This window comes from Lathyrus oleraceus, chromosome 6, assembly GCF_024323335.1.
Source record: "Lathyrus oleraceus cultivar Zhongwan6 chromosome 6, CAAS_Psat_ZW6_1.0, whole genome shotgun sequence".
NCBI classification, from domain to species: Eukaryota; Viridiplantae; Streptophyta; class Magnoliopsida; order Fabales; family Fabaceae; genus Lathyrus; species Lathyrus oleraceus.
Genome location: NC_066584.1, coordinates 232,239,868 through 232,267,783, shown reverse-complemented (window position 1 = coordinate 232,267,783; position 27,916 = coordinate 232,239,868). Strand labels below are relative to the sequence as shown.

At 41.0% G+C, this 27,916-nt stretch overlaps 1 non-coding gene across 1 annotated transcript; it reads left to right on the top strand.

Moving 5' to 3' along the window:
- The first annotated feature begins 23,874 nt into the window (after positions 1–23,874).
- On the top strand, positions 23,875–23,981 carry LOC127099344 (small nucleolar RNA R71). Its single transcript, XR_007793860.1, has one exon. It is a non-coding gene; the product is annotated as a small nucleolar RNA R71 (small nucleolar RNA).
- The last annotated feature ends 3,935 nt before the right edge of the window (positions 23,982–27,916 follow it).

Here is a 27,916-nt window from a genome sequence, read left to right as displayed (position 1 = left end):
CCCATTGAGGGTACTTCGCAACTGCTAGAAAACCGGCATCAAATTGACGTTTCACCTCGTCACAAATCTTTAGAGCCATGTCGGGTCTTGCTCTTCGGAGTTTCTGCTTCACTGGCGGACAATCTGGCTGTAGTGGTAGCTTGTGGACAACAATATCAGTATCTAAACCTGACATATCCTGATATGACCAAGCAAATACATCTACATACTCTTGTAGCAACTTGATCAATCTTTCTTTGATGCTTGCCCCAAGTGTAGTCCCAACTTTGACCTTTTTCTTGTCTTCCTCAGTGCCAAGGTTGATTGTTTCCACTGGTTCTTGATACGACTGAAGGGCCTTTGACTTGTGCTCGAGCATCCTTTCCAATTCTTCAGGGAAATTACAATCTTCCTCACTATCCTCTTCCGCTTGGTAGATGGGGAGTTCAAAGTTATAGGAAGTAGTGGGGTCACCGAATTCAACTGGTTTATTGATTATTCTGCATGTTTTTTTAATGATGGTTTTTTAGAAAAAATGGAAATAAAAATGCAAAAGAATTAAAAATATTTTTGTAGTTTTTGAAAGGATTGCCATTTTAAGGAAAGAAAAACAAATGAATGAACGATAAGAATTTGAACAAAATGCTCTTTATTTGTCATAATGATTTTTGAAATTTAAAGGGGCCCTACAAATGATCCATTAGCCTTGGGCAGAGCTAAGGATTTTCAAAAAAACAAAGGAAAACACAATTACTTTGACACAGGAAAAACTTCTGGAATCTCAACGGCTTCCCAATTTGTTAGGGTTGCTTCACACCGGTATATCAGATTTGATGTTTCTCCATCTTCAGTGCATCTTCAACTGCACCAACCTGATCTCCATGGATAAATCTTGTGCTCAGAAAAACTTCTTGTATGCTCCGCACACGGTCCTTTGTAGGGACCAGGGCTCCTCCATTAGCAGAAGGCTTGTACCCCAAACCAAAACGATCATTTTTCTCGCTGACGTTGATAACCTGCCCCCAACCTGCAGGGCCTCCACTTTCAACTGCTGATCTTGCACTATTCAAAGAGGCGAACGAAAAAATGGTTTTCTCAATAGGATCCTCCACCTCAGCAAGTGTGGCATTGGATATTTCAAGTGCTTGGAAAGAGGTCTCTAAGGCATCCTCATCAGCCTCGATATAACGGAAAGAGGAGAGTTGACTGATGATAAAATCTTCTTCACCCGAGACAATGACGAGCTTGTCATCGACAACAAACTTCATTTTTTGGTGCAAAGTAGAAGTCACTGCCCCAACAGCATGTATCCATGGACGTCCCAAAAGGCAGCTGTAAGCGGGATTTATGTCCATGACTTGGAAATTGATGGGGAATACATGCGGTCCGATCTGGATTGGTAGCTCTACCTCCCCAACTACTGTTCTTCGAGAACCATCAAATGCTTTTACCACAAGTGCACTAGGTTTCAATTCCGAACCTTGGTAAGATAATTTGGCTAGTGCCATCTTTGGTAGAACATTGAGGGACGATCCAGTGTCAACTAAAACCCTGGCCAGAGCATCTTCTTGGCACTTTATGGATACATGTAAGGTGCGGTTGTGATTTTTCCCTTCCTTGGGTAGCTCTTCATTGCTGAAACTTAGAGTGTTGCAGGCTGTGATATTGGCGACCACCCCATCGAATTGGCCAACCGTTATATCTTAGGTAACATGAGCTTGAGCAAGCACTTTCAGTAGAGCCTCTCTATGAGCTTCGGAATTTAGAAGCAAAGACAAGATAGATATTTTTGATGGTGTCTGATGTAACTGATCAACTATCTTGTAGTCACTTTTCTTTATTATTCTTAGAAATTCACTTGCTTCATCTGCTTGCACTACCGGCTGTGTCCCTCCATACTCTGGGGTAGGATTTGCAGTTGCAGCTTCCCTGGTTGGTTCTTGAGGGTTTATATTAATATTGGGAGTATAAATCCGACCGCTGCGGGTCATCCTGCTCGTCCCTACGATGTTAGTGATATTGGTGTCAACATGCTCCAAGCCTTCTCACTTTCAACAGCTTTGGGTTTTTCATCTACCACTCCATCTACCACAGTTATGTCATACTTCCAGGGTACCGCTTTGGTGCTTTCAAAAGGAAATGGGGTAGGCATACAAACTACCACGGGTGATGGATGAACAACATCTTTTCTGTGATAAGTTATCTCAACCGATTCTGGTAGATTGAAAACGGGTTCAATGACTAAAACTTCCTCGTTTGTTGTAGGACCACAAATTTGTAAAACACCTTGATCCATCAAGTTCTGAATGTCATTTCGTACCATTTTACACCCCCTTGGATGAATGACACATTCTTCACAATCGTTGTGGCATGTATCAATCAAACTAGCTCCCACCAATCTTGCATGAAGTTCTAGCAATGAAGTTTTAACATTTTCAACATTTTTGATTATACAAACATCGCAAGCATCCTCAATGGCATTAACATCACCATGTGCTGGCAAAGGGTTACTTTTTACATTGGGTCCGATATCTCGAAATGAAAGAATCTTCTTCTCAACCAACTCACGCACAATATGCTTCAAAGCATAACATCCCTCTAAGTCATGCCCAGGGGCACCCTCGTGGAAAGGACAATGGGCATCTGGATTGTACCATGGAGGTAAAGGATTTGGTGGAGGACCCAAAGGTCTGGGAGTCACCAACCCTTTTCGCAGTAACGATGGGTACAACTTAGTGTACGTCATAGAAATTGAAGCAAACGGAAGTCTACCTCTTTGTACCCTATTTTGATTTGGAGGATTTTGTGGACGAGGAGCCTGTGCCCTTGGCTGTTGATAAGCAGGTGGCGTGGGTACTTGCTGGTATACTGGTGCTTGTTGAATAGGTTGATAGACAGGAGCTTGTGACTGGTTGAAATTTGGTGTGACTGCTGCCACATACGGTTGTTGAACATACTGTACTGGATAAGTTGGTTGTTGCTGAGCAAATTGATGTTGCTTCTTCCATGAATGACTCCTCCTTTGACTGGTTGACACTACATTTGTTTCACCCTCTTTCTTTCTTTGAAAACTTCCGGGAAACTTTTTGACATTATTACCAGATGTTTCAGAGGTGGTTATCATTTTTCCATTCTTCAATCCAAGCTCGACCTTTATGCCCACGACGACCAAGTCAGAGAAGCTTGCAGATACACTACTCACCATTCTTTCATAGAACATAGGTTTTACTGTATCCATGAACCAATCTGCTAACTCCTTCTCAGCGAGGGGTGGTTCGACTTGCGAGGCCACTTCCCTCCATCATTGTGCATATTCCTTAAAAGATTCGTTATCTTTCTGGGACATGCTGAGCAATTGCCTCTTATCTGGGGCCATATCCATGTTATACTTATAATGTTGGATGAAAGCATCAGATAAGTCTTGGAAACAACGAATTCTACTTTGATCAAGGCTTAAGTACCACTTAGAGGGAGCACCCCTCAAGCTGTCTTGGAAGGAATGTATCATAAGTTTATCGTCCTCTACGTGCATGATGCGGTGTTTCGCAAGTATACGAACGCGTCAGAGTAATATAAAAGATTGTCGAATCCACAGAGACCAAGTGTCAATCTATCGTTATCTATTGTTATGGTGTTTATCAAAGGCAATCGAAATAGGTGTTTTTAGAGTGTGCGACGAAAAGTAAAGTGTTGAATAAAATATAATTAATAAAGACAGGGTCGAATGTAATTCACATAATCAATTAATAATCCAAGTACTTGCTAATAGAACTACTTATGGGCAATGTTTCCTACTTTGAAAAGAACTAATTTAACAGAAACTGTTGCTTTCGCGTATTCAGAACCGAGTTGTACTCCCTAATCAAACCCTCTTATTGTCACTTATAAAAAGGTGCGCATTGCGTTAGAGTAGTAAACCTATTTTTAAGAAATATAGTATCTTGACTAAGTTGAAAAGTATTATAACCTGAATTTCTTAACCAAAAGAGGTTCTCACAAACCAGACTCTAAACTTATAAACGCGTCCGAAAATAGTTTTAAAATCTCTTTTCTTCTTAAGTTAAAAACTCCTAATGAACTAAACAAAGCGCTTTCGCTGTTTTTGAAATAGTTAAAAACAATTAAGTTTAAAAAGACGTTGGATGGCTTTCGATCTTACCCAACGGAATTGAAGTGCGGGAAAACTTAAGTTGAAAGTTAAAATAGCCCTTAAGTGCTTCTACGAACAATTGTACGGATTATCGGTTCAATTATGATCCTTACATTCTAACCTTATAAGTTTAGCTAGACATGGTAAAGTAAAAGTGCATTAAAATAAATAAAAGTAGTGCGAGTGCGGAAAGTAAATAAAAGTAGTGCGAGTGCGAGGAAATAAATAATTTAAAGCGAGTGCGAGAAATAAATGAAAGTAAAGTGAGTGCGAGGAAATAAATGAAAGTAAAGCGAGTGCGAGGAAATAAATAAGATAAAGACAAGTAATAAAAACCTGCTCCAATCGGAGGGTTGAATAAATTGCAAAGCGGAAATGAAAATGGCGGCAGGATAAACTTCCTTCCAAAGTGCTCCAAACTCGATTACAGACTCTATCACAGACTCGATTACACAATTGTGGTAACACTCCAATGCGAAGCGATTACCACTTTAAAATACTGAATATATGTGTCATACCCCAAAATTTGCCCATTAATATTTCAAGACATTTTTCAGGGCACTCCGACTCATTTTTATGACACTGATCTTAAAGGAACAAAGACCCAGCTCACGAATGGCCCAATCCAGAAAATGGCCCAAACTGGCCTGCTCGCTAGGCGAGCAAATCCTTCGCCTAGCGAACGTTCGCTGCATGCTCGCCTAGCGAACGTTCGCTACACGCTCGCCTAGCGAAGCTGGCAGATAACAGAAAATTCTGGGCTTCACTCTGAGCCCATTAGGTCATGAAAAAAGGCATTATAAATACCACAACTCCAGTCAGAAAAAGGGAGGACGAAAAAGGACGAAAGGAGAACCCTAGCAAGCAAACCCTAGCGCTCACAGACGGCAAACCCTGGAGGCTAACCCTTAGAATTCCGAGTAACCCTAAAGGAAACCCTGAAGGAAAAGCCGGCGGCAGCAAGGTCACTTCCGCTCAATTCGATCCGATCGGCCAATTCAAGGTTACAATTCGATTACAAACAGGTTGGCATTGCTATTACTACCTTATGTTCTTAATTTGCACATGGTATTATGATTGAATTTATGAAACTATCTTAAGTTTTACATAGGAATTTAAGTATGCATGAACATCTGAATGTCTAACCACATAATCTCTGTAATGAATGCTATAAGGTGTGAAGCTTGTTGCCATTATATCGTTATTAAAACCGGAATCCGCAGCCGCTCGCTAGCACATCGCTAAGCGAGCATGCAGCGAGTGTTCGCTAAGACTTCGCTAGGCGAAGCAGGAGCGAACGCGACAGTAGCCGACTTTTCTGTTCTGATTTTTGCCCACTTGTCATGTTTTTATCATAGCCATGCATTGTTTATCTGACCCTACTGCTGTTCTGGTTTCTTTTGTGGTGTAATTCTCGATTGCACCCTGATTTGGTATTCTGACATGTTTGCTGAGTTTTGCAAAGGTTCACACATCGCCGGGAAAGCTAGCTAGATAGGTATTCCACTTTATTTGTGGGATACCCTTGTGGAGTTTCACCCTAAATTACCTAATTAATTTTAATGTATTAATTTTAATGTGGAGATCCACCCTCAATTACTTAGCTGATTTTAATGTATTGATTTTAATGTGGAGATTCATCCTAATTGCCTAATTGATTGTAAAATACGGCCTTTAAATATGTGATCTTGGACCTCTCTTTGCTGCCCTACGGTATCACGGTATAACAGTCATGTCCCGCGAATGTAGGGATACACTTAGCAAAGACCCTTCGGTTAAATCATCATAAAATAAATCATGGTCCCTCGGATGTTGCCTTCGAAAATACGATTTTGTCCCTCGATGACCCTTCGGTGTAGCCTACGGTTAAATGATGATCGTCCCTTCGAATGCTAAGGTATCCTTACAAATGTTGCCTTCAATGACCAATCGATGACCCTACGATGACCCTTTTACATCCAAAGGATAAAACTACTTACTCCTCAATAGTAAGGACAGTTTTGCCCTCATAAGGATAGGAAATGCTCATAAAGACCTCGGGCAGGTATAACTCTTAAATGCTGAATCACTACCTAAAACATTTTCCACCCCTCACACTTTGCAAATCCTAGAAAATCACCACTTGGTATACATTCATACCAGAATCATTACCAAGTTATATTTTTCTAAACTGTTTCAAAAATCAAACGAGATAAATACTTTGTATACATTCATACGAGAATCATTACAAAGTTAAACTCTCTTTTCAAAACATTTTTAAGCAATTCACGAACACTTTTTCAGACAAAATATAAGTGATCCAGCAATTAAGAGCCCATGGATAACCATGGATACAAAGGGTGCTAACACCTTCCCTTTGTATAATGTACCTCCCGAACCCAAAATCTAAATCTAGGTCTTTCCTGTTCTTTTCCGCCTTTCCTTATTGGATAAAAGAAAAGTCGGTGGCGACTCTTGCTATCCGCGACATTGCGATTAAAAGCAAAACACCCCAAGTCAGTTCACCGTATGACAGAACTGGCGACTCTGCTGGGGAAGAAAAAGAGAGGCTACCTTAAAAAAAACAAGATCACTTATTTGAACTGTCTGATTTATTTTAAGGGATTGCTTGGGTATTTATACTTGAGTGAAAGATCCTACACCCGGATCTAGTGTACCTTAGGTAAGTAGCAATAGATCATCGCGACTATCCGGCGTATACTGGAATGGTTAAAATGATAGCTACGGTTAATGCGACACTTTGGATGTCCTGATGTTCCTCATGTTTACTTGAGGAAAATTTTGGCATCTGTGTGGTGTCATCAAAGCATTAACCAGACCTTTAGAACCCTAATTGACTCATCCTAGTCATTAGAAAGTAGTGAGATAACTGACTTCGGTTCTGACTGGGGTTGGTTGAGACTCGATACTACACTCTTTGAGATTGGACTTTAGGGAAGCTTCGGTCAACCACTTGGTGTTGCACTGAAGTGGACTTAAGGAAAGGTCGATGATTTGAGATCCTTTTAGAACCCAGTTACTATTCTAGGACAGTTTGAACCAACCAAACTTCAGTGGGGAGGGTACTTACCTATGGAACTCATGCAAGCCTTAAAACTTAGGAATGATGATTGTGTGACTTGCTTGTGCTTGTTATTTACATAACATCATAACATCATAACATCATAACATCATCATAACATCATAACATCATGACATCGTGGCATTGTACTAACCATTCCAAGGACTTTAAACATTGAAAACATTTCCTACATTGCATAGCATAACATAGCATTGCATAACAGGTACTCTAAAGGGATCAATGTTCTCACGGTTTTCCTCCAAACAGAAAAATGGACCTCGAACAAGCTGTCAAAGATCTCCAGGCTCAGAATGCTCAGATCCAGGAGATGATCTTGAACTTATCCAAGGGGCAGGAGGAACTTAAGGCTCTTTTGCTCGAGAAGAAGAAAGACAAGAAAGCTGTGAGTTACATCAACCCGGGAAGAAGGCTTAAAAGACAGGCCGCGGGAGTCAAGTTTGGAATTCCGAAGGATCAAGAAGAGGGGACAGATTCAGAAGATGAGAATGTTGATCTCTTCAACCCTGAGGACGACGATGAAGATTATGAAAATGAACTGTACTCTCCAAAAGAGGATAAGTATAACTTGCTGGAAGAACGAATGCTAGCTATGGAAGGTCAAAAGACGCCCGGTCTGGATTTCGAAAGCTTGGGTCTGGTCTCTGATGTGGTCATTCCCCGCAAATTCAAGGTCCCCGCTTTCACTAAGTATGATGGGGCATCGTGTCCTCAGATGCATCTGAGAGCTTATGTGAGAAAGATTCAGCCATATACCGCTAATAGGAAACTATGGATCCATTTCTTCCAAGAGAGTCTGTTCGGCACACAGTTAGAATGGTACTATCAGCTCGAGAGCTCTGACATCCACACTTGGACTGATTTAGCGACAGCTTTCTACAAGCACTACCAGTATAACTCTGAACTAGCGCCTACTCGGTTACAGTTGCAGAATATGACTATGGGATCTAAAGAAAGCTTCAAAGAATATGCTCAAAAATGGAGAGATTTGGCTGGCAGAGTCAAACCTCCTCTGACTGACAGAGAGTTAGTGGACATGTTCATGAGCACACTGACTGGCCCATTCTACAGCCATCTATTGAGGAGTTCCTCATTGGGTTTCACCGAACTTATATTAACAGGTGAACATGTTGAAAGCGGCATTCGAAGTGGAAAGATACAGGCGGCTACCTCTGATCCTCCGGAGACTCCTAATGTCATCATTGCTCCTCTGCCTAATCATGACGAGACTGTCAATGCTGTGGAAGATACTGATAAGGATTATGACTTGGATGGCTGGATTTTCCCAACAATTGGTGACGGACTCAATGATTGGAAGGCTGAAGACACTATCCTGATTTCCTTTAGTCAGGAGTAATTGCTATTGCTATTTTAGTGTTTCAAAGCATTGTGTCTATACCCGGGGTACAATAGCTAATTTTTCAAGGGTTGTTGTCATATTCATAAGCATATTCATATTCAATAAATCAATGGACCTTTTTGCAGTCAAATGTTGCGCTCTTTATCTTTCCTGTAATCTTTCAAATAAGCTATGTTTTCTTGCACACACTCACGTAACAATTTACCGATCCATATCCACTCTGGATCCTGTTGACAGTAATTCTGCTACTGTTCAATATGACTTTGAAAATCCGATCTACCAAGCCGAGGATGGAAGTGAGGAAGATTGTGAAGTACCTGAAGAGCTTGCCAGACTACTGCAAGAAGAAAAGACTATTCAGCCGCATGGGGCGTCGATCGAAATCATAAATCTGGACCACGTTGCCCGATGTAGCTCCCATTTGACCGCTACTTGCAAATCCATCTCCAAATTACTGAGACAAAATCAAGAAGTATCTCCAAGAACCTCCAATTCTGATGCTACCAGTTGAAAGAAGACCTTTAATCATGTATTTGACCGTGTTAGAAAATTCAATGGGGTGTGTGTTGGGGCAACATGACGAGTCTGGTCGAAAAGAGCATGCCATATACTACCTTAGCACAAGGTACCGACTGTGAAACAAGATACTCCCAGTTCGAGAAAGCTTGTTATGCTTTGGCTTAGGCTGCTCGCCGACTAAGACAGTATATGTTGAACCATACCACTTTATTGATTTCTAAGACGGATCTTATCAAATATCTATTTGAGAAACCTGCTGTCTCCGGAAAGAGCTATCACTGATAATGGTGCTAATCTGAACAACAAGATGATTACTGAACTCTGCACGCAGTTCAAAATAAAACACCATAATTCCGAAGCGGCGACTTGGTGATCAAGCGTATCATTCTACTGCAAAGTGATCCCAGAGGCAAATGGACTCCCACATACGAAGGGCCATTTGTAATTAAGAAGGCATTCTCTGGCAGAACCATGATGCTTGCTACAGTGGATGATGAAGACTCCCCACATCCCGTGAACACGGACATAGTTAAAAAAAAAATACTACGCATGTACACCCGGCAAGTCGAAAACCTGAAAAGGCGGCTTGGGCAAAAAAGGGTATCCTGGTGGACTGAAAACCTGAAAAGGCGGTCCAGGCAAAAATTAGGGATCAAAGCGTATGACTATGTCCCGTTCTCAGACAGCTTCATCCAAGTTCAAAGGACTGAACAAGCTAATCACTTCTATCCGACAGCAGGAGAGGAGAGGCTTGAAGACATAATGGCAGTAGTGGAATTAAAGTCAATAGGACGTTTTCGGCATAGCTTTCTCTTTGTTTTCTTGACAATTTCCTCTTACTAGGATTTCTGTCCCCTTGTACACAAATTGCCTGTTTATAGGCCCTCTTTCAAAATCAATATAATTTTAGTTTCAAAAAAAATGCTTTTGTTTTACTTTCTCTGTTTTGTTTGCATAAATGTCCATTGATTTAATTCGAATTGATATATGCCTTTGAATATGATTGATGTTTATCAAAAATACATGCATAAAATAGCAATAGCAATTACTAAAAGACTTCAGGATCGAGGAGAAGGTCTAACCATGCTTTCCAATGAATCCGGTTGCTAATTCTATTCCCCAACAAAAATCGGCCATTCCCCAGAAGAAATTGGTATCACTAGACAGACGGGTCATCTCCTCCATCCCCAGCCAGGCTCTGTCAAATATTTCTACCATCAGACAAGAATCAAGTATCCCCAGCTAAGAAAGGGTCATCAATACCAGTATCTCCAACCAGAAGTCTGAGATTTATTTCCCCAGTAGAGTCCTCGGGAAGAACTTTTCAGATGCATAATTCATTCATTACATCATTTCACAGCATACGCATGCATACAATGTCCGCATTTGTTTTCGAAAGCATAAAACATCTCATGCATCATGACATGGCATGAAGCTAACTTTATTTTTCAGGATTATCCTCCAGATACAGTCAAGACTAAGGTCCATTCAGGCGGACATCTTTATCGATTACATTCAAGATTCAAATACATCTTTCAGACATACTCCATGTCAACATTCATTCTGACATCCTCCTAACGATGGCATCTAAAGCCCATCCCAGACATTTATTGCAAATACAACATATGCACATACTGTCAGATATAGCCTAGCGTACGGTTCATTCTGATTCAGCTCAACATATGACTCCTTCAACTCGGATGCGATCTAACGTACGATCCCTTCTGGCCTTCAACCACTCCAGTACGGTCTAATATACGACCCAGTTGGACCTTCATTCCTCAGATACTACCTAGCGCACGATACATCCCGAGGTGTAGTCTGGCATACGACTACTTTTCTCATCATCAGATGCAGCCTAACGGACGGCTCATCCTACAACTCAGATACGATCTAACATACGATCTATCCTGACCTTCACAGCCTAACGGACGGCTCATTCTGCTCAGAGACAGTCTAATGTACGACCCAATTAGACCTTCAAGTCCTCAGATGCTACCTAGCGTACGGTACATTTCTGAAGCGTAGTCTAGCGTACGACTGTCCCTTTCAGCATCAGATTCAGCCTAACGGACGGCTCGTTCTGCTACTCAGAGACGGTCTAGCTTACGACCCGCTTGGATGTTCATCCCCTCAAATGCTACCTAGCGTACGGTACATTCTGAAGTGTAGTCTGGCGTATGACTACCCCCTTCATCATCAGGTACAGCCTAACGGACGGCTCAGTCTACAACTCAGATACGATCTAGCATACGATCCATTCTGATCCTTCACCCCCAGTAACGATACAGCCTAACGGACGGCTCGTTCCGCAACTCAGATACGATCTAGCGTACGATCCATTCTGATCCTTTATCCCCAGCAGTGTATGACTCATTCGGATTCTTATCTCATTTTGATTCGGCACAACATATTACTCCTCCAACAAGTCCGATACGGTCTGGCGTACGACCCAGTCGGATCTTCATTCCTCAGATATAGCGTACGGTACATCCCGAGGTGTAGTCTAGCGTACGACTACTTTTCGTCAGATACAGCCTAATAGACGGCCCATTCTGCAACTCAGATACGATCTAGCGTATGATCCATTCTGATCTGTTATCCCCAGCGGCGTATGACCCATTCTAACTCCCCAGTGAAGTCGACGGCCTAATGAATGACTCACTATACGGTCTAGCGTATGACCCAGTGACACCCATGACTTCAGATATCTTCTAACGTACGACGTACTCTGAAGCTCTCATCATCAAACTTCCTAGATGGCATCTTTAAGCCCATCTCCGTCAAGACTAACTAATTGACAAGTGCAAATTTTTGGGGCATTCTAAGTGTTCAATAATCTTCCACCTCCAGACCACGAATGGCGTACATACCATTCTGACTCTCTCGGTTCAAGAATATTGAACAGGGGCAGCTGTCATACCCCAAAATTTGCCCATTAATATTTCAAGACATTTTTCAGGGCACTCCGACTCATTTTTATGACACTGATCTTAAAGGAACAAAGACCCAGCTCACGAATGGCCCAATCCAGAAAATGGCCCAAACTGGCCTGCTCGCTAGGCGAGCAAATCCTTCGCCTAGCGAACGTTCGCTGCACGCTCGCCTAGCGAACGTTCGCTACACGCTCGCCTAGCGAAGCTGGCAGATAACAGAAAATTCTGGGCTTCACTCTGAGCCCATTAGGTCATGAAAAAAGGAATTATAAATACCACAACTCCAGTCAGAAAAAGGGAGGACGAAAAAGGACGAAAGGAGAACCCTAGCAAGCAAACCCTAGCGCTCACAGACGGCAAACCCTGGAGGCTAACCCTGAGAATTCCGAGTAACCATAAAGGAAACCCTGAAGGAAAAGCCGGCGGCAGCAAGGTCACTTCCGCTCAATTCGATCCGATCGGCCAATTCAAGGTTACAATTCGATTACAAACAGGTTGGCATTGCTATTACTACCTTATGTTCTTAATTTGCACATGGTATTATGATTGAATTTATGAAACTATCTTAAGTTTTACATAGGAATTTAAGTATGCATGAACATCTGAATGTCTAACCACATAATCTCTGTAATGAATGCTATAAGGTGTGAAGCTTGTTGCCATTATATCGTTATTAAAACCGGAATCCGCAGCCGCTCGCTAGCACATCGCTAAGCGAGCATGCAGCGAGTGTTCGCTAAGACTTCGCTAGGCGAAGCAGGAGCGAACGCGACAGTAGCCGACTTTTCTGTTCTGATTTTTGCCCACTTGTCATGTTTTTATCATAGCCATGCATTGTTTATCTGACCCTACTGCTGTTCTGGTTTCTTTTGTGGTGTAATTCTCGATTGCACCCTGATTTGGTATTCTGACATGTTTGCTGAGTTTTGCAAAGGTTCACACATCGCCGGGAAAGCTAGCTAGATAGGTATTCCACTTTATTTGTGGGATACCCTTGTGGAGTTTCACCCTAAATTACCTAATTAATTTTAATGTATTAATTTTAATGTGGAGATCCACCCTCAATTACTTAGCTGATTTTAATGTATTGATTTTAATGTGGAGATTCATCCTAATTGCCTAATTGATTGTAAAATACGGCCTTTAAATATGTGATCTTGGACCTCTCTTTGCTGCCCTACGGTATCACGGTATAACGGTCATGTCCCGCGAATGTAGGGATACACTTAGCAAAGACCCTTCGGTTAAATCATCATAAAATAAATCATGGTCCCTCGGATGTTGCCTTCGAAAATACGATTTTGTCCCTCGATGACCCTTCGGTGTAGCCTACGGTTAAATGATGATCGTCCCTTCGAATGCTAAGGTATCCTTACAAATGTTGCCTTCAATGACCAATCGATGACCCTACGATGACCCTTTTACATCCAAAGGATAAAACTACTTACTCCTCAATAGTAAGGATAGTTTTGCCCTCATAAGGATAGGAAATGCTCATAAAGACCTCGGGCAGGTATAACTCTTAAATGCTGAATCACTACCTAAAACATTTTCCACCCCTCACACTTTGCAAATCCTAGAAAATCACCACCTGGTATACATTAATTCATACCAGAATCATTACCAAGTTATATTTTTCTAAACTGTTTCAAAAATCAAACGAGATAAATACTTTGTATACATTCATACGAGAATCATTACAAAGTTAAACTCTCTTTTCAAAACATTTTTAAGCAATTCACGAACACTTTTTCAGACAAAATATAAGTGATCCAGCAATTAAGAGCCCATGGATAACCATGGATACAAAGGGTGCTAACACCTTCCCTTTGTATAATGTACCTCCCGAACCCAAAATCTAAATCTAGGTCTTTCCTGTTCTTTTCCGCCTTTCCTTATTGGATAAAAGAAAAGTCGGTGGCGACTCTTGTTATCCGCGACATTGCGATTAAAAGCAAAACACCCCAAGTCAGTTCACCGTATGACAATATGCCTACGTGAAACAAAGTTGCTCTGAGTTTGCCTCTGTTCTAAGTTTGGATGATTGTAAAAGTGATTTCGAGTTTCTATTTATAAGCAAGTAAAAAGATGGAAATGACAAGGATGCCCTTCAACTTGAAAATGGGAGGGAAAAACTTTCCTCTTGTGGCGCTCGCCACAAGTACAAAATGAGGCGCCTTAGTGGAAGTAGTGGGGAACGTGGCAGTTGAGGGAAGTTGAGCTTGGACACGTCATGGCAGGGTCTATGGCGCCAGCCATGGGGTAGGCCACAAGTACAAAATGCTGAATTTTAGGGTTTTTAGCTCTTTTTCACTCCTTTTCTCGATCGGGGCTCCAATTAAAGTAAAAACCTGAAAACAAAGGAAAACATAGCAATAACACAACAAAATGATAATAAAACAACTAGAATGCATGTGAAATCGGAGTCGAAAATACGGTAAATTTTAGTGTTATCAAACTCTCCCACACTTAAACCTTTGCTTGTCCTCAAGCAAAACATTAAAAAGCTCATAAAAGAAAATTTGTGTAAACGAGTGCTTCAGATAAAAATTCTAAGTTCAAGCCGGGATGCAGAGATAGGTACTAACTGAGTGAACTAAGGGTATCATGATGACACTAATCCGCGAATACGGACATAAACTTCATTCCTATATTAACCAACCCATATTATCCCACAATACCTAGGCCTGCCTCTTCATCTCTTTTTGTGTCCTTTTCATTCAGGCGCAATCACATTAAGCCCGTTATCCGTACATGTTTCATAGTAGAGTGGCCTGTTAGTGATTATGATCTGAGCATGGAGTTTCCGGCACATAAATATGTGTAAACCCTTTTATTGGACCCAACTGTAGTTGTGGGGGATCGGATCGTAATCCGCCCTACCGAGTTCAGGGCCATATACCTCTGAACCAACTAACAGTGGGTAAGTTTTTCTTTTTCTTTTTCTTTTTCTTTTTGTAGCAATTTTTTACAATTCTTTGGTTTAAATGACTTTGTGAGGGCCACCTATACCGGAGTTGCCTTTTTGCTTTCTTTTATTTTTTTTTGTTTTTCTGGATCATTCACTTATTTGCATTGGTCCCCTACGTAGAGGATGCGTAGGCCGGAGCTGACTGCTGAGATAAACTACTGAGGACTTATACGGAAATGATGATTAAGGCCATGGTATATGGGGTTTCGGGAGTGGTTCCTATATTTACGAAGTCTATGGTGCTAAAATAATACTGATGTTTCGCAAAGTTCTCCCAAGTCACCGCATCCTTACTCAAAACATGTCTTTAAAACCTGAAAACTTTTGGAATAACACTATTTTCTCTTGCAAAAAAAATCCGGTGGGGCTAAAGGTATGGGGAGGTAGGATTGTACTAAAGATATACTATATTTGGTGACTCGTCAAACTCATGCATTATACTAAAAAGAAAAATAAACAACTAAAAGGAAATAACAATAAATAAACTATCTAAAAACAGCAAAGTAAAAGCGATAAAGGAAAAAAACGAGAAAAACAATAAAGAAAAGACGATAGAGTCTCCTCCCACACTTAAATCGAACATTGTCCCCAATGTTTCGAAATATGATAAGGGAAGAGTTACCTGACATCCTATTGTTGACCACTAGTGCCCTCGCCATCCTGAGGTGGACGACGGGATCGGGTACGACGACGATCTCTCTGATCCATCCTCGCCTGTAGGACATTCTGAGCGGCCCTCACTTCTCGAAGGTGACCTAAAATGGTACCCTGAGTGTTTTCTATGAGAGAAATGTGTTGTTGGTGGTATTGTTGATGACGGGCTTGTGTATTGGTAATCGTAAGCAGAGACTGTAGAACAGTGTCATAGGACTTGTCTGTCCTCCGCTGCGACTCTTGCATAAAGCTCATGTTATCCGTCATTTGTTGCTGGATGGTAGAGAGTAGGTCGTCACGCCTTTGCTCTCTAGCCATGTGGTCACGCCACATCTCCTCCGTAATATAAAAGCCAGGAGTGGTACCTGCAGAAGAAGAAGATGGTGCGGTGTGTGGTGGTGAAGGATGATGGGGGGACACATGGGGTACGGGAGATCTCTCTCTCCGATCATATTCATCATCAGTGTCATGTCCCGCCTCATCAGGAATGTTAGGAGGAAGAGGACCCAAAACAGGTGGAGCATCTAAAGCGTAGGTCCAATTCCTTTCATCTCGTACATCTGTACGTCTAGTGCACGGTAAAACAACAGATGGGATGGCTACACCATGAACAATTAGCATATAGCCTCCTTCTCTCCTCGAACGGAACAATTTCATGTCTCTCATAAATTTTAGGTTAATTGTGCGAGGAGGCAAGGGGTCTAGGGTAGCCATCTCATTGTTCAGGTTAAGCGCCCGAGCAATAGATATTATCAATCCACCAAAAGAAATCGGTCTCGCTTTATTCAAAGTTAAAGTCATATGAGCAAGCATGAACGGGACCAAATTAATTTGTCTATTTGTGAGGCTTCCTTGTAAAAATAGAAGCTCTCTAGCATTAACCTTATTTGGATTATCCCGGCCAAAAATAGTGCATGCCAACAGATATCTAAAAACTTTGATGGCCGGGTTATGGATAGTTGAGGCAAGAACTCCTTCAAAAGAGTTTATGGAAGTGTTTGATAAACGCTCCCAGAAGGAAAAAAACCTCAACAGACCATTCGGAATCCAAAGGGGCCTCACAAATAGCACCGTCCCCATGAGGGATTCCTAACAAGCTGGCTAGTTCGTCAGTACTGAATTCGTATTCAACAGCAAACATTCTAAATCTGACAGTACCAATTGTGCCAGCAGTGTTAGGGTTGACAATATAAATTAAGGAACTCAAAAATTCAATTGTCAACCGCTCATAGGTGGGTTCTTTGTTGGAAAAGAAATTATGCAAACCTAAGTTATCTAATAAATGAAATATGCTACGATAGATACCTAAAGTGTAGAGACAATTTTCGTCAACATACCTTGTCGGGAGGATTTCCCGATTTTGCAACCGTTCAATAATTTTTCTTTGTCTATCCCCCGGTTTCCCTCCTCGAAGAATGAATCTGTTAAACTCCATTTGAAATCTCTTGAAAAGTGATGAAGAAGATGAAGTGGTTTGTGAAAAGGTTGGATTTTTACGAAATCCGACGGATGAAAATGAAAATGGAAATCAGAAAGATGATTTGTACGGTGTGGTGGTTAGAAAAGTATGAGCTTTTTAAGGGTTCAAGGATGTTTTTCCAAGGTGAAAAAATGGGTTTGGAAGGTTGTAAGGTGCAAAAATGGTGAAGAAAGGGGTTCTGCCCCGACCTTTTACAGACGCTGTGGCGGGCGCCACAGGGTCTATGGCGGGCGCCACAAGGCAAAATCTGGTTGGACCGGATTTTGGTCCTTTGGCTTGGGCTTCTCTTGTCTTTTGGCTTTGAGGGGTCCGGATAGCATTTGTCTTGTGATTTCCTAGTATCATTGGCTTGCATAATTTTATAAAAGTAAAAATAAAAAATAAAAATGAAACAAAAATTAAATATTAGACTAATAAATAAATAAATAACTGAAAATAAAAAATGCAAATAAAGCAAACATAAGACATATATAGATAAAAGTAGAAATATCAATGTATAGATGTAGTTTATATAATATTCCAAATGCGATAATATAAGATGAGTTATGTAAATACGAGAAATATAAAAAAGAGATAAAATAAGATGAAATGGTGAGATCATGTAGTGGGGATGTCGTCTTCCTAAGAGGCTCCACGGAGCCTGGCTACCTCCTGCTTGAGCTCTGCGATCTCCTGATATAGACAGTCGGCTTCAGTAGCATGGGTGAGGTCGGACACTCCCATCTGTAAAGTGAGGTCAGCCACCTCCTGTCTAAGCGTTGCGATCTCTCTACGACACTCAGCAATCTGAGTGCGGATGTCTGGGGTCTGCAATGAAAGATTATTAGAGAAAACAATGATTCTGGGAGGTGGTGGTGTAGGCGTGTATTCAACAATGGGTGGTGATCTCGGTTCCTCGACGGTCTCTCCCTGACCCTCTAGAGCATAACTCCAATTCGCTGGATCATGCACACTGGTCATCATGGGATCTGGCAGTGTGAAGTAATGGATAGCCTCGCTGTCGACTAGCAATCAGAACTGACATGGGTGGAAAGAGGCTCTCCTCATCAATCCTCTGGTCAAACAGAAGTCGATGTCCATGGTAGTGTACCCACAGTAGGTCCGAAGATATAACAGCTTGCGAGACAGACCTAAAGCGACAGCAATCTGCGTGATGATTCCGCCCATATGGATGACTCCTTCGGTAGATCTGGAGATACCGCTGAGACTGTATAACAAGAAGTTCCCACATGCTACTGGGCGAGACTGGGATGCACAAAATAATAGGAAGATCTCCTCTTCACTCAGTAGTGTCTCTGCATCCGGCCTTCCCAGGAAGGAATGTGCTAATATCATCTAAAAGTATCTGAAGGCGGGATTATGTATGACATGAGACAGCTGCATAGATGGATCCTGGCTTCCGCCACCTGAGATATCACTCCAAAACTTCTCAACTTCCTTACCCAGAAAATATCCCATAGGTGTCTCCGGGATAGAATCAGGAGTGGCCTGGAAACCCAATAAGTCGCCGAACTCTTTCTGGCTGAAAGAGTACTCAACTTCGAAAAGCCTGAAAGCAACATACCCATCTGGTCCAGAGTATGGGTCATAGTCGAATGAACTCAGGAACTCCAGAGTCAGGTTCCTGTAGGTGTTACTCAAGTCATCAACAAACTCGTCCCAGTGAAGCTGGTGGCTAAGGAATCAGATACTCGGCTCGATACCCAGTGCCTCCATACAGTGCTGATCAGGATAACATGTGGGTGCCATAGGGCGCTGATACAGAGCGATGTAGCGCTCTCTCTGAGCATTATCTCTATAGGCCACGTGCATGTCATCGAAATCCTGCATCCTGTAAAAGTTAAGAAAGTGATCCTGAAAATGCAAACCATTCAAATTTTAGTCTCAATGCAAAATATGATAAAATAAAATAAAAATAAAAACAATTGCGAAAAAGTAAAATGAAAGAAAAACCATAGGTTGCCTCCCACGCAGCGCTTGTTTAACGTCATTAGCTTGACCATTAGAATTTATACACCTGTAGTAGTAGGAATTGGTGGATCAATCAAGGTGTGGCTTGAGTAGTATGCTGGAATGTCTCCTCCTTCGTAGGGCTTCAGTCTTTGTCCATTTACAACGAATGGACTACAGGTTTCGTTCTTAATTTCCACAGCTCCGGATCTCAGAATCTTGGATACTTCGAAGGGATCGGTCCATCTTGAACGTAGATTTCCAGGGAAGAGTCGTAACCTAGAGTTGAAAAGGAGAACAAGATCGCCTATATTGAAGTTTTTCTTTACTATTCTTTTGTCGTGATAGGCTTTTGTCCTCTCTTTATATATTTTTGCATTCTCGTAGGCCGATTGCCTAAGTTCTTCTAATTTATGAATGCCTAGGGTACGCTTTTCTCCAGCGGCTAAGTAGTCTAAATTCAAAGTTTTAATGGCCCAATAGGCCTTATGCTCTAATTCGAAAGGTAAGTGACAGGATTTTCCATAAACTAGTTGATAAGGAGTAGTTCCTATAGGGGTTTTGAAAGCGGTTCTATAGGCCCATAATGCTTCTTGAAGCTTCTGAGACCAGTCTCTCCTAGAAATAGAAACAGTTTTCTCTAGGATTTGTTTTATCTCCCTATTAGATAATTCTACTTGGCCATTAGTCTGTGGGTGGTATGGTGTTACTACTCTATGCCTAACTCCATATTTTCTTAAAAGTTTGTCAAATATTCTCGATATAAAGTGTGATCCTCCATCGCTTATGACTAAACGTGGTGCTCCAAATCTAGGGAATATATAGTTTTTAAATAGTTTGATTACTACCCTAGTGTCATTTGTGGGTGCAGCTATAGCTTCAATCCACTTAGACACATAGTCTACAACTACTAAGATATACCTGTTTCCTAAGGATGGTGGAAAAGGTCCCATGAAATCTATACCCCATACATCAAAGAGTTCTACTTCATGAATGTTTCTTCGAGGCATTTCATCACGCCTTGAAATGTTTCCAGTGCATTGGCATCTATCACATTTGACAATGCAAGCATAGACATCACGCCACATGGTAGGCCAGAATAGGCCAGCTTGAAGAATCTTGGCGTATGTCTTAGAGGTGCTCGCATGTCCACCATAGGATGCAGAATGACAATGCTCGATAATATTATTTACCTCTTCTTCTGGAACGCAACGGAGAAAAATGCCATCTTTACCCCTTTTGAAAAGGAGCGGTTCATCCCAATAGAAGTTTCTTACATCATGGAAGAATTTCTTCTTGCGGTGGTAGTCAAGATCAGGGGGTACTATATCAGCAGCTAGGTAATTAACGAAGTCTGCATACCAGGGTACGTTACTTATTACTAAGGAATTTTGAGAGTGCTTATAAGGATCTAGGTTATTATCTTCAATGGTTTCTACTCTAGCTATCAGTCTATCATAAGAAAAATCATCATTTATGGGTACTAGTTCAGGTTTTAGATGTTCTAGCCTAGAAAGGTGATCGGCTACTACATTCTCAGTGCCTTTTTTATCTCTTATGTCTAAATCAAACTCTTGTAGTAATAAAATCCATCGGAGTAACCTGGGCTTGGCATCTTTTTTACTTAATAGGTAACGAATGGCAGCATGATCGGTGTAAACTATAATTTTTGCTCCTACTGGATAAGATCTAAATTTGTCTATAGCGAAAACTACAGCGAGTAATTCTTTTTCAGTTGTTGCGTAGTTAAGTTGGGCAACATCTAGGGTTCTACTGGCATAATAAAGGGCATGTAATTTTTTATCTTTCCTTTGTCCTAGAACGGCTCCAACTGCGTAATCACTAGCATCGCACATTATCTCAAAAGGTTCTGACCAATCAGGTGGTTTCATAATGGGTGCTGATACTAATGCTTGCTTTAAAAGATTAAATGCGTCATTACATTTTTCATCGAAAATGAATTTAGCATCTTTCATTAAAAGTCCAGTTAAAGGTTTGGTTATTTTGGAGAAGTCCTTAATAAAACACTGGTAGAATCCAGCGTGTCCAAGAAAGCTTCGGACTTCTTGATGGTTTTTGGTGGTTTTAGGTTTTCTATAACTTCTATTTTAGCTTTATATACCTCTATACCTTTTTCAGAAACTATATGTCCTAAAACTATTCCTTCGGTCACCATGAAATGACATTTTTCCCAGTTTAGCACGAGGTTCACCTCCACGCATCTCTCCAGAATTTTCTCAAGGTTAGCAAGACAATTGTGGAAATCAAATCCACAAACCGAGAAATCATCCATAAACACTTCCATGATACCATCTAGGTAATCTGCAAAGATTAACATCATGCAACGTTGGAAAGTAGCTGGGGCATTACAGAGGCCGAACGACATTCGTCTGTAGGCAAAAGTTCCATAAGGGCATGTAAAGGTGGTTTTTTCTTGATCTTAGGGGTGAATAGGTATTTGGAAGAATCCAGAGTATCCATCTAGATAGTAGAAGTAAGAGTGTCTGGCTAGACGCTCCAACATCTGGTCTATAAATGGTAAAGGGAAATGATCCTTCCTAGTTGCTTTATTTAATTTTCTATAATCTATACACATCCGCCATCCTCCTTATAATCGTTTTGCTACATGTTCTCCTTTATCGTTTTGCACGACTGTGATGCCTCCCTTTTTAGGTACTACATGCACAGGGCTCACCCACTTACTATCCAAGATCTGGTAGATGATACCCGCCTCAAGTAACTTAAGAACTTTCTTTTTAACAACATCACTCATTATAGGGTTTATTCTTCTCTGATGTTCTCTGGAGGGTTTTAAATCTTCTTCGAGCGAAATCCGATGCATGCATACGGATGGGCTTATACCTTTCAGGTCAGAGATATTATATCCTAAGGCTGAGGGATATCTTCGTAAAACGTCTAAAAGTTGGTTCGTCTCCTCTTGGCTCAAGGTAGCACTGACTATAACTGGACGGTTCATCTTTTCATTGAGGAACTCATATCTCAGGTTCTTAGGCAGTTCCTTAAGTTCTAAGGTTGGTTTCTTAGGGCATGGCATAGGATCTGGAGTAAGGGATAAACATTCGTAAAGGTTATCATCGATGTAGGGTTTCTTAAAGTCATCATCTTCCCTTATGAGAGTTGATGGTAACTTAATTGTTTTTATAATTTCTTTTTGTTCTAATTCTCTAACACATTCATCAATGATATCTAAGGCATAACACGAGTCTCCCATCACAGGTGCCATAAGAAATTTTGAAAGTATAAATTCTATTTTCTCGTCACCAAGAAGGATTGGTATATCATTGTCCTCTTTGATGTCCATGACAACAAAATCAGTAGGGATAAATAACTGACCTATCCTAACAGGAACATCTTCTAAAATGCCTATCAGATATTTAACAGATCTATCGGCTAACTGAAGTGACATCTTAGTGGGCTGTAATTCTCCTAAGTTTAACCTCTCACAAACTGCTAAAGGCATTAGGCTCACACTAACTCCTAAGTCTAGAAAAGCTTTTTCGATGACATGATTACCCAAAAGGCAAGGAATGGAGAAATTTCCAGGATCTTTATCTTTCTTTGCTAATTTGTCCTCGGAAATAGCATTACATTCCAAAGGCTTCGGATCGTCAAGTCTACGTTTGTTGGTAAGGATGTCTTTGAGAAACTTTGCATAAGAAGGTACTTGGGTGATGGCTTCTGTGAAAGGGATTTCTACATGAAGTTTTTCTATAACTTTAATAAATTTTTGGTACTGTTTATTTATCTGGGTTTGTTTGAGTCTTTGCGGATATGGTATAGGTGGTTTATATGGCGGGGGTGGTACGTAAGTTTTGTCTTTAGGTTCTTCTCCTTTATCTCGACCTTCCCGGTTTTCAGGTTCCTCTGGTTCCTTTACTTCGTCCGGGGGTTTGGTACATTCCTTAGAAGTTTCGGGTTCACTCAATCTAGGGTTTGGTGGTTCATCATAAGCGTTCCCACTTCGTAGGGTAATGGAATTGGCTTGTCCTCTCGGATTTTGTTGAGGTTGTCCAGGGAATTGTCCTCCAGGTGTAGTCTGAGGGGCTTGGTTTAAAGCTACCTGGGAGATCTGGGTTTCAAGCATCTTAGTATGAGTAACTATTTGGTCAACCTTGGTTCCTAACTGAGTAATCAATTCGTTAACATGAATGTTTTGGTTCATGAACTCCTTGTTTTGTTGGGTTTGAGCGGTGATAAAATTTTCCATAATTTTCTCAAGGCTCGGTTTTGGTGGTACAGGTTGCATAGGTTGATTTGATCTAGGGGCTTGATAACTAGATCTCGGAGGTGTATTATTTTGAATAGGGTTATTGTTTTTATAGGAGAAGTTTGGATGATTCCTCCATCCAGGGTTATAGGTATTCGAATATGGGTTCCCTTGGGTGTAGTTCACTTGCTCAGAGTGGGTTTCGTTTAATAGACTGCATTCTGCAGATTGGTGTCCTTTGGTTCCACATATTTCACAATCCGACGAAACTGCTGCTACAGTATTCGGGTTTATGCACATATGTTCGACTTTAAGGGCTAATGCGTCCATTTTAGCTTGCATCATGTCTATAGAGCTTAGTTCATGCACTCCTCCTTGGGCTTCCTTCTTCTCAACTGTCGCTCGTTCGACTCCCCATGATTGATGGTTTTGAGCCATATCTTCGATGAGGGTACTAGCTTCAGGGTAAGGTTTGTTCATCAGAGCACCGCCTGCGGCAGCGTCGATGGTCATCTTTGTGTTGTAATGAAGTCCATTATAGAAGGTTTGAATCATTAACCAATTTTCTAAACCATGATGTGGGCATGCTCGTAACAACTCTTTATATCTCTCCCAAGCTTCGAACTGCGATTCTCCTCGGTTTTGGGTAAATCTGGTTATATGGTTTCGAAGAACGGCGGTTTTACTCGGGAGAAAATATCTAGCAAGAAAAACTCTTCTAAGGTTATCCCAAGTCGTAATGGAATTGGGTGGAAGGGAATCTAACCATGATAGGGATTTATCTCTGAGGGAAAAAGGAAATAATCTTAAACGTATTGCCTCAGGAGAAGCTCCATTGGTTTTAAAAGTGTCTGCTAATTGAAGAAATATCTTTAAATGTTGGTTTGGGTTCTCAGTAGCGAGACCTGCGAATTGTCTCTGTTGCACTAGTTGCAACAGGGATGGTTTAAGTTCAAAATTATTAGCTGGGATGGTTGGGCTTACTATACTAGAACTAGGTTCTTCATTTGATGGTTGAGCGAAATCTTTAAGAGGTCTTTGGTTTTGATCTTCGGCCATAACTCTCTTAATTCTATGAAAGAATAAACGTGCGCGAGCGTAACGTTCAGGTTCCGCCAGAGGGTATACTAAGCATAAACTTTCGGTGCTGCGAGTTCCTCGCATTGACCGACGGGAAATAGCCTAAGTCTAAACGATATAACAACAGGAAAATGAAATTTGACGAAATTGGTCCCCGACAACGGCGCCAAAAACTTGATGCGGTGTTTCGCAAGTATACGAACGCGTCAGAGTAATATAAAAGATTGTCGAATCCACAGAGACCAAGTGTCAATCTATCGTTATCTATTGTTATGGTGTTTATCAAAGGCAATCGAAATAGGTGTTTTTAGAGTGTGCGACGAAAAGTAAAGTGTTGAATAAAATATAATCAATAAAGACAGGGTCGAATGTAATTCACATAATCAATTAATAATCCAAGTACTTGCTAATAGAACTACTTATGGGCAATGTTTCCTACTTTGAAAAGAACTAATTTAACAGGAACTGTCGCTTTCGCGTATTCAGAACCGAGTTGTACTCCCTAATCAAACCCTCTTATTGTCACTTATAAAAAGGCGCACATTGCGTTAGAGTAGTAAACCTATTTTTAAGAAATATAGTATCTTGACTAAGTTGAAAAGTATTATAACCTGGATTTCTTAATCAAAAGAGGTTCTCACGAACCAGACTCTAAACTTATAAACGCGTCCGAAAATAGTTTTAAAATCTCTTTTCTTCTTAAGTTAAAAACTCCTAATGAACTAAACAAAGCGCTTTCGCTGTTTTTGAAATAGTTAAAAACAATTAAGTTTAAAAAGACGTTGGACGACTTTCGATCTTACCCAACGGAATTGAAGTGCGGGAAAACTTAAGTTGAAAGTTAAAATAGCCCTTAAGTGCTTCTACGAACAATTGTACGGATTATCGGTTCAATTATGATCCTTACATTCTAACCTTATAAGTTTAGCTAGACATGGTAAAGTAAAAGTGCATTAAAATAAATAAAAGTAGTGCGAGTGCGGAAAGTAAATAAAAGTAGTGCGAGTGCGAGGAAATAAATAATTTAAAGCGAGTGCGAGAAATAAATGAAAGTAAAGCGAGTGCGAGGAAATAAATAATTTAAAGCGAGTGCGAGAAATAAATGAAAGTAAAACGAGTGCGAGGAAATAAATAAGATAAAGACAAGTAATAAAAACCTGCTCCAATTGGAGGGTTGAATAAATTGCAAAGCGGAAATGAAAATGGCGGCAGGATTAACTTCCTTCCAAAGTGCTCCAAACTCGATTACAGACTCTATCACAGACTCAATTACACAATTGTGGTAACACTCCAATGCGAAGCGATTACCACTTTAAAATACTGAATATATGCCTAAGTGAAACAAAGTTGCTTTGAGTTTGCCTTTGTTCTAAGTTTGGATGATTGTAAAAGTGATTTCGAGTTTCTATTTATAAGCAAGTAAAAAGATGGAAATGACAAGGATGCCATTCAACTTGAAAATGGGAGGGAAAAACTTTCCTCTTGTGGCGCCCGCCACAAGTACAAAATGAGGCGCCTTAGTGGAAGTAGTGGGGAACGTGGCAGTTGAGGGAAGTTGAGCTTGGACACGTCATGGCAGGGTCTATGGCGTCAGCCATGGGGTAGGCCACAAGTACAAAATGCTGAATTTTAGGGTTTTTAGCTCTTTTTCACTCCTTTTCTCGATCGGGGCTCCGATTAAAGTAAAAACCTGAAAACAAAGGAAAACATAGCAATAACACAACAAAATGATAATAAAACAACTAGAATGCATGTGAAATTGGAGTCGAAAATACGGTAAATTTCAGTGTTATCAGTGCGCAGCCATTTTTCGATAGTACATAATAAGGTGACTTTTAGGACACGAGTGGCCCTCATACCTATCGAAATCTAGGGTCTTGAACTTCGCAGGAATCACAAGACTTGACACTAAGCACATCTCCTTAGCAGCAACACCAAAAAGTTGGTCACCTTCCATAGCCCTTAACCTTTTTTTAAGAATCTGGAAATTCTCTTTCATCCCTCTTATGTCTTCCTGCCTTTCATCATCTTCGTCTGAAAAGTCCGGAGCATGTTGTTGATCCTCAAAGTAAGGTTGCACATGTGCACGAACGAGAGGTGGTGTGAAGGTGTGGACCACTGGATGAGTTTCATTGATGGTTGGTAGAGGAGCCGTCTGCTGAGTGGATTGTGCAAAACCAGGGGCGCCTTCAACTGGAGGTGTGAAACCGGGAGGTAAACCATAGGCTGGCAAAGTTGTTGGTACTGTTCTTGCAGGTTGGGGTTCAATCGTGGGACCGGCGATTTCTGAAACGACCGTCGTTTGGGTGTCCAACTTGGCCCTAATGACCTGTAGTATCTCCATGACTTGACCCATGTTTCCTCGTAGGTCTTCGAGTTCTGAGCTTACTCTCTCCAATTCTTGTTCTTGATCCGCCATTCTTTGACGAGCGCTGGCTCTGGTGTTGTAGTGGTGTTGAGGACTCAATGTGTAACAACTGATAGAGAAAACGAAATGAGTTTTTATTTATTTATGTGGAGAATGCATGAATGTATGTATGAATGCATTTTATGTTTATTTATTTTTAGGGATTCTTATAAACTTTGCAGTTGTTGAGCACGCACTTTGAAAGTAATGTGAACAGAAACAGAAAACAACAGTCAGAAGCTGATTCAAAAATTCAATACCCATTCATTCAATGAAGCCAAAGAGTACAAAGTACACAGTCAAAGTGGGTACAAAACATTAAGCCAAATACAAAAATTGGAAATAACACGAAGCAAACAACTTAAAGAGTCCTCTTAGCAACTCGCTCTTTGTGTGCCTTCAATTCTTCTTTGAATCTTCGCATCATCCTTTCGCAAAGCAAAACAAGGTCACGACCAGAAGGATGAGTGTTATTTTCATCCATGTCCTCTAGAGCATTTTCTAATTTCCATGATAAGTCTACGGCCACGCCATTACAAAACTCTATGAGGTTAGCCAACTTCGTGCGGTATGCATCAAGACTTGGCTGCAGAAGGTTGATGGTGCATTCATACTCATCCAATATCTCATTCAAATGCTTCCTATGATTTAGCCAACCCATGTTTTGGCTCTTCAGAGACTCATATTGTTCCTTCTAATAACTAGCTAGCTCCTTGTTGGTATTCAACTCATCACACTTCTCTTCCCAGGCTTTAGGACATATTTGAGAGGCTCTTTGGGCTTGTTCCTTAAGACGTCTTTCACGCACCACTTCAGCTTCGGAGCTTCGAAGTTGCTCCTTCAGTTCTTGTATTTGGGCTTCAAGCTCCTCCCTTACCTCCTTCTTTTGCTTAGTGGCTAGGTCCCACCAACGCTTCGACTCTTGTCCATCTCTTTTAGCCTTAGCTAACTCATCACGGAGTGAACCTAATCCACTATCAGCCTGATCTAGGCACTCCAAGACTCTTTCCTTGAGATCTTGCTCAATTATGTTCTTCTTACGACTCTCCTCCAAAAGTTCCTTCCTTTGGTTACTCTTCCTTTTGAGAATCATATTTTTCCCAGTTTCTTTGTAGAGTTCAGA